The sequence below is a fragment of the Capra hircus genome, unplaced genomic scaffold, assembly GCF_001704415.2.
Source record: "Capra hircus breed San Clemente unplaced genomic scaffold, ASM170441v1, whole genome shotgun sequence".
NCBI classification, from domain to species: Eukaryota; Metazoa; Chordata; class Mammalia; order Artiodactyla; family Bovidae; genus Capra; species Capra hircus.
In genome coordinates, this window is record NW_017212922.1 from 4,872 (window position 1) to 16,115 (window position 11,244).

The following is an 11,244-nucleotide window of genomic DNA, read 5'->3' on the forward strand; positions in this document are numbered from 1 at the left end:
AAAGTGAAAGTGAAGTCACTCAGTCGTGTCCGACTCTTTGCGACCCCATGGACTGCAGCTTATTACGCTCCTCTCTCCATGGGATTTCCCAGGCAAGAATTCTGGACTGGATTGTCATTTCCCTCTTCAGAGGATCTTCCTGACCGAGGGGTTGAACCTGGCTCTCCCGAATTTTAGGCAGAAACTTTACCATCTGAGCCACCAGGGAAGGTGTAATAATAACATAGAACAATTATAACAATATACTTTTATGAAACTTTTGTGAGTGTAGTCACTATGTAAAATATACTACTGTATTAATTGAGTGATTTCTTTTTTCATCCTAACTAAGCACTTACTATGCTCTGTGTCCATACCTTTCGCAGTTTGAGGTTTGACAGCAAAACTAACCCAGATTTATTTTCTCTTCTTCACATTCACCACAGATATTAGCAACCTCAGCATACATTTTTTCTTTCTCTTTTTATATAAAATTGAGAACTTTGATCTTTTCACTTAAAGGTAGCACTTAATGGATTCTCTCTGGCATATCTAAATGGACAGCATCACTCCACTTATGGTTTGGGGCCATTATTGAGTAAAATAAGGATGACTTGGTCACAAGCCCTGTGACATCTCAATAGTCATTGGGGTAACCCAGTGACAAATGAATGGGATGTTCAGGACTAAGGAACAATTCACATTCTGGGCAGGAGGAAGCAGGATGGTGTGAGATTCCAATCACTCTCCTCAGAATAACCTGCAGATTAAAACGTATAAGTTATATATTTCTTGAGTTTTCCATTTAATATATTCTCTGTGAACAACTGAGGGTTAACTGAAACCACACAGAGTGACACCTGAGATCAGAGGGGATGACCTTTTCTGGTGATTGCTTTTAGGTGGGAAAAAAAAAATAAATAAAAAACACTAGAAGGGGCCACTTGAAGCCAAAAGTGATTGCAAACTGGCCCTTCTCTTCCCATGTGAGGAAGCACAAGCGCCACCACAACCCGAGAAAAAGACCGCCGTGTCCAAATCCAGAGGTGAGGACAATGACGATGCCGAGGTCATCTTTGTTGGAGTGGAGCGCGTCAATGAGGATGCTGAAACCCTCTTTGTCAGAGTGATTTCAGGTTCAAAGCCAGTCATTTCTAACGTTTTGAACAGAGTGACCAGGGACTCATCTTCAAGAAGAATGAAGGACCATGTGAATCCGGATCCCTCCTGCACGTTGCAACCTGCAAATCTTAGGACCCGAGCATCAGAGCCAGCTGCTGTATCAACAGCTTCTCAGTGTGTATGGGGAGGAAGAGGCAGTTCTATTATTTCTGAGCCTTCTTCTAAACCTGATTATAAAACGAACTCTCCTGAAACTGTCCTTCACAATTCAGAACTTCTCTCTCTGCAGCCTCACTGTCTCTCTGGAGCTGTTCTCTCATTAGGAGGCAAGGATGAAAGCCCTCTTAATTCAAAGCGGTGTCCCACTTCAGATGTGAATTTTAACAGTGGGAATCCCAAAAGACCCAAACTCAGCGATGGAATCCCAGGGTCCCGCCACCATGTTCCTTCTGGAACTACAAACTACATGTTCCTTCTGGATCCATAAGACGGAAGAATGCCTGGTCATCGGCATGAGTCCGTGAAAATGATGCCCCACCATGAACATGGCTCGGTGAGGTCGGGGAATCTTCCAAGGTCATAATCCATGGCCCCTCCAGGTATCCCTCCTGGAAAAACACGATTATGACCTTGGAAGATTCCCTGGCCTCACCGAGCCATGTTCATGGTGAGGCATCACTTTCACGGACTCATGCCAATGACCAGGCATGCTTCCGTCTTATGGATCCAGAAGGAACATGTAGTTTGTAAGGGCTGGAGAAAATGGACTTTTTGACTCTTGCACGTCAGAGCAAGACTGTTGATGCCATGAAAGTAAATCTGGGATCAAATTTCCTGATGAAAGTGAATGTTATTTGATGGCTTTTACTATGGCAGCATACAAGAGATGGCAGCCAGAACAGAAGACTCACACAGCCTTTAAATGCCTCAGCTGCTTGAGTGCTCTAAAATATGTCAAGTTTGTGACCCACCTGAGGAACCATCTGGAGCTTGAGAGGCAGAAGGGTGACAGCTGGGAAATCCACACTACCTGCCAGCACTGCCACCGCCAGTTTCCCAGCCCCTTCCAGCTGCAGTGTCACATTGAAAGTGCCCATGCTTCCTGGGAGCCCTCCACGGTCAGTAATATCTGTGAACTGTCCTTCAAAACAGATCAGGTTCTCTTACAGAACATGAACGACAGTCACACACCTGGCAAAATGCCCTGTGTGTGCCGTGTTTGCAATCACAGATTGTCAGCCTTTGCCAATGTAGAGGCGTATTTTAGAACATGGCATGGAAATATGAACAATTTGCTTGTCTGTTTTGCCTCAAAATTTTCGAACAGGTGACATCCTTTGTAAATCACACTCGGAGGAACTGGAACAGGAGGGTCTTTCCATGTTCCAAGTGCTGGCTACAAAGTTTGAACGTGAAGGAAAAGACAGGGAACCAAACCAAGAATCATCGGTCATTCCAAAAGCCAGAGCACTTGCGAGGGTTGCCTCCTGAAACAGAGGTCATGATCCAAAGTTCAGTTCAGCTGGGACTGAGAGAGAGAGCATCCATCATTGTGAGGAACACTGACTCCTAAGTGCCACCCAGAAAAACCACAAAAAAAGATTGACTACAAACACAAAATATTCCAGACATGTTGTAGCAAGAGATCTGGCTAAAAAATTATGTTCTACCCACCTCCAGAAATTCAAAAAAGCCCCATTGAGGTTCAGCCAGCTATATATTAAGACCCTGCCTGGCTTTTGTTGTTCAGTTGCTCAGTCATGTCTGACTCCCTGTGACCCTATGAACTTCAGTATGCCAGGCTTCCCTGTCCATCACCATCTCCTGAAGTTTCCTCAAACTCATTCCATTGGGTTGCTGATGCCACCCAACCATCTCATCCTGTCATGCCTTCTGTTCCTGCCTTCAATATTTCCCAGGATCAAGGGTTTTGTTTTGTTTTGTTTTCCCAATGAGTTGACTCTTCCCATCAGGAGGCCAAAGTACTGGCGCTTCAGCATCAGTTTTTTCCACTGAATATTCAGGGTTGATTTCCCTTAGGATTGACAGGTTGGATCTCCTTGCAGTCCAAGGGACTCTCAAGAGTCTTCTCCATTCTCCAGCACCACAGTTTGAAAAGATCAATTCTTCAGCACTCAGCCTTCTTTATGGTGCAGCTCCTCCATCTGTATCTGACTATTGGAAAAACCATAGCTTTGACTTTAAGGACATTTGTTGGCAAAGTAATGCCTCTTTCTTTTAATACACTGTCTAGCTTTGTCACAACTTTTCTTCCGAGGAGTGAGCATCTTTTAATTTCATGGCATCAGTAACCATCTACGGTCATTTTGGAGCCCAAGTAAATAAAGTCTGGCTTTACTGTAACTGATACCGTATTTGTTTCCTCTCTCTACTATCAAGTAGCTTTGAAATCTCCTTGTTCCTTACTGGCCACTCTCTACCCCTCAAAGTAACCACTTCTCTGACCTCTAGCACCAGGGATTCCTTTTTCTTTGTTTCAAATTTTAAATAAGTAGAATCACCCAGTAGACTTTCTGTTCCCCTGGTCTTGGTTTTCCTTTAAATAAGTGAGATGCATTCTTATTGTATGTAGCTGTGGAACATTCTTTTTTGATTGCTGGGTAGCATTCCCTCCGATGAATTGGCATAACTGTGCCTGAAATTTAAGGCTCTTATTTTTTCCTTTTTGAATAAGCTCCCTATGAACATTTGTGTGTCTTTCATTGCAATTTCTCGAGGATAGCTAAATCTATATGTCTAGACATGAGACTTTCTGACAACGCATGTGGCAGTGGTTTAGTTGCTAAGTGGTATTTAACTGTTACAGCCCCATAGACTAGCCAACCAGGCTCCACTGTCCATAGGATTTCCCAGGCAAGAATACAACCATGGGTTGGCATTTTCTTCTCCAGAGGATTTTCCTGACCCAGGGTTCAAACCAAGGTCTCAACCATTGCAGGCAGATGTTACTGACTCAGCCATTCTAACATGCAGGTACAGTCAAACGCTTTTTAGAAACTGATTGAAGCAATGTGTATTTCCACTAACTGTATAGGCATTTCCATTTCTACTGAACACTTGGCATTGTCAGTCTGTTTCATCATATAACTGAGCAGGACCCTGCAGGGCTTTCCCAGTGAAAGACCATCCCCTGCCCAATCCCCACCAATGTCCTCCCTTATTTGTAGAAAAATTTCTGGTCCTAGACCTTCCATGAGTTTCAAAGAACAAGTTTAATTAGAAGTGAAAAGCTGCAGAAACAAGAAAAACATCAAGCAAGACAATTAATAATTTGTTGTTAGGCAGTCGTGTTCACTCTTTGCGATCCCATGGACTGCGGAACACCAGGCTTCTCTGTCCTTCACCGTCTCCTGGAGCTTGCTTAAGCTCGAGTCCGTTCAGTGTGTGATGCCATCCAACCATCGCATTCTCTGTCATCCCCTCCTCCTTCTTTCAAACTTTTCCAGCATTAGGGTGTATTCTAATGAGTCAGCTCTCCCCATAAGGTGGTCAAAGTATCGGCGCTTCACTTTCAGTATCATTCCTTAGAGTGACTATTCAGTGATGATTTCCTGTAGGACTGACTGGCTTGATCCTGCTGCCAGTTCAACAGACACTCAGGAATCTTCACCAACACCACAGTTCAAAAGCATCAATTCTCTGGTGCTCAGCCATCTTTATGCTCCAACTCTCACATCCATACATGACTAGTGGAAGAACAATAGCCTGGACTACATGGACCTTTGTTGGCAAAGTAATTCTGCTTTTTCATATGCTTTCTAGATTTGTCACAGCTTTTCTTCCAAGGAGCAAGCATCTTTTAATTTCGTGGCTGCATTCACCATCTGTAGTGATTTTGGGGCTCAAGAAAATAAATTCTGCCAATGTTTCCATTGTTTCTTCATCTATTTTCCATGAAGTGATGAGACCTTTCACTGTGTGAACCACAACAAACTCTGGAAAATTCTTAAAGAGATGGGAATACCAGACCATCTGACCTGCCTCCTGAGAAATCTGTATGCAGGTCAAGAAGCAACAGTTAGAACTGGACATGGAACAAGTGACTGGTTCCAAATAGGGAAAGGAGTATGCCAGGATTAAATATGGTTGCCCTGCTTATTTAACTTAATTGCAGAGTACATCATGAAAAACACTGGGCTGGATGAAGCGCAATCTGGAATCACGATTGCTGGAGAAACAGCGACAACCTCAGATATGCAGATGATGCCACCCTAATGGCAGAAAATGAAGAGCCTCTTGATGATGGCAAAAGAGGAGAGTGAAAGACTGGCTTAAAACTCAAATTTCAAAAAATGAAGTTCACAACATCTGGTCCCATCACTTTATGGCAAAGAAATGGGGAACAATTGAAAATAACAGCAGATTTTATTTTCTTGGACTCCAAAATCACTGTGGATGGTGAATGTAGCCACAAAATTAAAGGAAGCTAGCTCCTTGGAAGTAAAGCTATGGCGAACATAGACAGTAATTTAAAAAAAAAAAAAAAAAAAGCTAAGGCATCACTCTGCTGACCAGAATTCTCATAGTCAAAGCTACGATGGTTCAGACAGTAAGGAATTCACTTGCAATGTGGGAGACCTGGGTTCGATCATGGGAAGGACATCCCTGTAGTCCAGTGGAAGTGCTCGGTGCTCCCAGATTAGGGCGTCCAAGTTCATTCCCTGGTCGGGGTACTAGATCCCACATACTGCAACTAAAAATGCCGCACGTGACAATTAAAATTCCTGCTGCCACATGCTACAATGAATATTGAAGGGTCCTTGTGCTGGAACTAAAAACAAGTGCAGCCAAGTAAATGAATAAATATTTGCAAGAAAGAAAGAAAAAGATATGAGAATTCCCTGTTGGTTCAGTGGTTAGGACTTGATGCTTTTACTGTCAATGGCCAGGGTTCAACACCTGGTTGTGGAACTAAGATTCCACAGGTTCTGTGGCATGAGCAAGAAAAAAACGAGAAAGATAACTGAGGAGTATAGAACTCCCAAAGTTTGAAAATGAAGCAATATCACTGCAAAGAGGCTGAGGATAGAGTAAGGATTGCCAGGAACCCAAAGTGCAAAAGTGGCCTGTCTGTAATTCACAAGCCTCTTTAATGTTGTGGTTTAGGCTCTTCCTCCTCCTGCTTCTGAACCTAAATAACTTATTGCTCCTAAGAGAAATTGTTATGGGAAAAACACTATTTGAACTGAATGATAGTGAAAATAGCAAATTTTTGAGACAGAGCTAAAGCAGTTTCATGTGTTAATATGCACTACTTTTGAAAAGAAGAAAGGTTGGCAAAACAATGACCTAAGTCAGTGCTATTCACAGACATTTCTGCAGCAATAGAAAAATTTTTAATAATTGTCACATGTGTTCCCTAATAAGGGCGATCAGCTTTTCACATATATAAATGCTTATGTTTCTTTTCTGTGAGGTGTTCTGTTTATATTCTTTATCTGAATTATCAGATGGAGTGTTCATCTGGCAGGGTTTTTGTCTGTTTGTTTGTTTGCTTGTTTGGCCTTGCTGTGAGGATTAAGGGACCTTACATCTTCAACCAGGGATTGACTCTCTGGCCCCTGCAGTAGAAGCACAAATCTCTAACAACCGGATCACTAAGGAATTCTCAATAAAAATATTCTCTATGTCCTTGTCTAATATGCCACTTTGCAAATGTTAAAATGTAGCCAGTGTGACTGAGGTATTAAATCTTTGTGTGTGTTCAGCGGCTTCAGTCTGTCCAACTCCTTGTGACGCCATCAGTGTAGTGCACCAGGCTCCTCTGTCCATGGGATTCTCCAGACAATAACACTGGAGTGGGTTGCCATTTCCCTTTCCAGGGGTTCTTCCTGACCCAGGCATTGAACCCACGTTGTTTACATCTCCTGTATTGGCAGGCAGGTACTTTACCACTAGCACCAACTGGGAAACCTACTAAATCTTTACTGTAATTAATTTAAAATTAAAAGATATGGCTAGAAGAACCAGATCTTCCTTATAAATGAGTTTCAATTAACTTGTATACTCAGTAATTTGTGTATCTCTTAGATCTTTTCCTCAAGATGAGATTCCCTGCCCCTCCCTAAATGTAGGCTGCATTTAGTGGCTTGTTTCTAAGAACAGAATATGTCAGTAGGAAGGAGACAACTTTATAGCAGAGGAACTAGTGGTAAGGCATATTGATAGTATGAATCCTTGATGGGAAGTGATGAGAAAAAATATTTTGCCTTGGAGGTATAGTTCTAAAATTATATAAACCCCAGGGCAATCAGGAGAAACATACCAAACCCATATAGAGAGTCATTCTGCAAAATACCTGTCCCTGAAGGACTCCTGAAAATTGTCAAAAGTCATGAAGAACAAGGAAAGTTTAAGAAACTGCTAGAGACCAGAGTAAGCTAAGGGAGGAGTCTGTAGATTGTTGTTATATACCCTCATGCAGTTCAGTATCCTATATGGGAACATGAAACTGGGAAAGAACATTTGTGGAAAAATTTGAGAAAACCCTGGAACTTAGTTAAAGGTACCCTACTGAAAGATGCTGGCATAATTGTGAAGCATAAAGGAAGTCATTTCACATATATACATTTTAGACATTGCAAGTATTTTCTCTACATAACACCCACTTAATCTTGACTTCACTGAGATGGAAATCTGAAGTACGGTATACTTAACTGAATGGAAATCTTCAAATACAAAGGATCAGTAATATTTAGACTGTGTCATCTGACTATAATGCAATAATGAGGAATTGACCAAGAAACATCTTTTAAAATGCCATTCACTTGGAAAATATAGATAACTATATTAATACATAATAGATATCTCTATGGAATTTTCATGCAAGGATCCTGGAGCGGATTGCCATTATTTTCTCCAGGGATCCTCCTGACCCAGGATAGAACCCAGGCCTCTTGTGTCTCCTGCATTCGCTGGAACATGATTTACCAGTTGAGTGACCAGGGAAGCCCATACAACATATAGTCTTGTCTTTAGAAGAGAATATTAGGATATACTTGGAAGTGAATGCTAATGAACATTCTATTCGGCAAAAAATTGTGGGACATAGTTAAATTTGTACGGAGAAACAATGGAAACAGCAACAGACTTTATTTTCTTGGGGTCCAAAATGATTGTGGATGGTGAATGCAGCCATGAGCTTAAAAAGCTATGTGGCCCTTGGAAGAAAAGCTATGACAAACCTAGACAGCATATTAAAAAGCAGAGACATTTCTTTGCTGACAAAGTCCACCTAGCCACAGCTATGGTTTTTCCGGCAGTCATTGTATGGATGTGACAGCTGGACCATAAAGAAGGTGGAGTGCCGAAGACATTGATGCTTTTGAACTGTGGTATTGGAGAAGACTCTTGAGAGTCCCTTGGACAGCAAGATCCAACCAGTCAATCCTCAGGGCAATCAACTCTGAATACTCACTGGAAGGACTGATGCTGAATCTGACGATCCAATAGTTTGGCCACCTGATGTGAAAAGCCAACTCACTGGAAACAACCTTGACGCTGGGAAAGACTGAGGCAGGAGGAGAAGTGGGCAGCAAAGGATGAGATGTTTGGATGGTATCACTAAATCAATGGACGTGAGTTGAGCAAACTCCAGGAGACACTGAAGGACAGGGAAGCCTGGTGTGCTGCATGCAGTCCATGGTGTTGCAAAGAGTCCAACATGACTGAGGGGCTGAACAACAACAGCAAATTAAGGTAAATTTATAATGTTACATATAAGAGAAAATGAGAGTTACAAATAATTATCTCAAAAAGTTGTAAAGATGAGCAACAGAACAAACTTATAGCGATATGAAGGAATGAAATTAGTAAGAATGAAAAATGAATATATAGAGAAGAAAATATTGTAACAAAACCAAAACTTTATTCTCAGAACAGGTCATTTAAAAAAAGACTCTATAAAAGGCCAAAAAAGAAATATGTTAGGCTTTGTGAATATGATCATTGGCGATTAATTAAGTTTTCAGCCATAGATAATAACCAAAGAAACTGGCAAGTCCCTGTTCCAACTTTAAGGATTCCGAAAATTGAATTTCACACAATTTTCACGTCAGAAATAAAATTCTTTTGGTTTTCCTCAGCCATTAAAAGTCTAAAGCTCTAAAATTAAAAAAAAAAAAAAAAAAAAGAAGAAGAAGAAGGAAAAGAAGAAGGAGGAGGAAGGAGGACCTCATTCTTAGCTCACAATAACTGTGCAAAAACAGGGGCAGGCGGCCCTGCACTGATGAAATGTAATTCCAAGAGGAGGGGCTTCAAGATCCACTGTACGGTCAAGTTCCTTAAGCAAAGAACTTGCTTAAGGGAGGTCACCCCTGAGGGCTGTGAGTGCTGGACACCATCACTGGACTCCCCTGGTAGACTTGGAGGCCGTTCTCAGCCCTGTGCCCTGACGACTGTGCCATCTGTTTTTTTTCTTTCTTCCCATTCGGTGAGCTGAAGAAATCTTGACCAAGACCCTTGAGATTCAGATTCAGCCTGACCACGCCCACAGCGGGTGTTTTTACGGGGAGGGGAGGGGCGTGCATCGCCCTGCGCATGGCGCCAAACTCGGCCTCGGCCAATCAGATTGCAGGCGCTGACACCTGGCAGCCAATCATCGGAGGCAGCCCGCACGCCTGTAGGGGGAGCTGAGGCGGCGCCCCCAGACCTGAGGAGCCTCATCCCCTTGGGGCTCGCCTCCTCAGGCTTAATCCGGGAACTGCCTAGGGCAGGTGAGCAGAAAGCAGTTCTGTCCCTCCGCCAGTGGGGACCGGTAAGGACTGGAGCGTGGTTCAGCCAAAGCGGTGCCTGACGGCTAAAGGGAGGGTTTCTCGGTCCCCACTCGCACGGGGCCTTGTTCGGCGGGGCGGCGGTGAGGGCCCGCGGGCCCTCAGGAGGGAGCGTGTCCCACAGGCCTCAGGCTCCTTTGCCCTCTCCCCTCTCTAGTCTGGGCGGCTCTGCTCCCAGCAGCTTTCTTCCCCGGGGGTGGGACAAGCCAGCTCGCGGAAAGGGCCTCTTAGGCCCCTGGCCCCGGCACCACCCCCAGCTCTCCTGTGGAACCTAATGTATTTAAAACACACACACACACCAATCTTCACGGCCAACCCGGTTCTGCACCCAGCACAGTCAGGCAAAAAAAAAAAAAAATCGATCTAGTGGCCTCTTCACTGCCCTGGTGCTTTGGTCGTTTTCCTGTTTCCTCTGCCTCTCCTCGGACTCCAGGCTGCCCCGTCCCTGGGGCCCCGAGATTCAGGCCTTTGGTTCGGGAAGTTGGCAGATGAGGTATTTGTTTGTTTGTTACTGAGAGAAGGGAGGTGGGAGGAAGAAGCTCAGGGAAAAGGAGTTCAATCACTTGCTCTGGTTGAGTGTGAGACGCCTGGTCAGCATCCGTAGGGTAGGACCAGGTAGGGCCTGGGGGGATAGAATGTTCCCGGAACAGGTGACTCACCTGACCTTTCCTCTGCTCGTCCCCAGGATGTGACCGTTTTCCCTGCCTGGGAGGTCTCAAGCTCTCAGGTTTTCAGTGGGCCCCTGAGGTAAGGTGAAAGACATCTTTACAATAAGGGACAAAGTTGTGGCTTTCTTACTTTCCGTTTTTCTCCATTCATTCGTGGCTGACACGTTGCTGTTGAGAGAGAGTATTCCTGACTGGGGATTACCTGACCCTGATTGCGGGTGCTGACTTCCGGGCAATCATGGTTTCAGGTTTGCAGCTTTCTGAGTGGCAACCTTAAAAAAACAGGCAGGGTGACTTGCTTTCTCCTGCCTTCTTGAAAGAAAAAAGTAAGAGCACCATGGGTCTTAAACTGTGTAGATAGAGCTGACTCGGACCACTTGGTGAGGCTAAAATGGGGCAGTATCTAAGGTTTTAGCTATGGAAAGCAATGCAGGTGTGGGGGTTCCCTGGTGGCCTGGTGATTAGGATTCTGGGCTTTCACTGCAGTGGTTTGGATTCAATCTCTGGTCAGGGAACTGGCCTACAAGCAAGCAGTATGGCCAAATGAATAAATGAATCAAGTGGTTCATTCAGAGAAAATGTGTTGTGATTTAACATGTTCACATGGGATTACTTGCTCATTTCTGTACCCTTAAGGGCTTTTTTTCATTAAGTAAGTGAACTCCACTGGATGGGGGGCGAGG

The 11,244-nt window shown here is 43.8% G+C and overlaps 1 pseudogene; it reads left to right on the top strand.

The window, feature by feature from the left end:
- Positions 1-936: 936 nt before the first annotated feature.
- Positions 937-2,803, top strand: LOC108635267 (annotated as a pseudogene).
- The last annotated feature ends 8,441 nt before the right edge of the window (positions 2,804-11,244 follow it).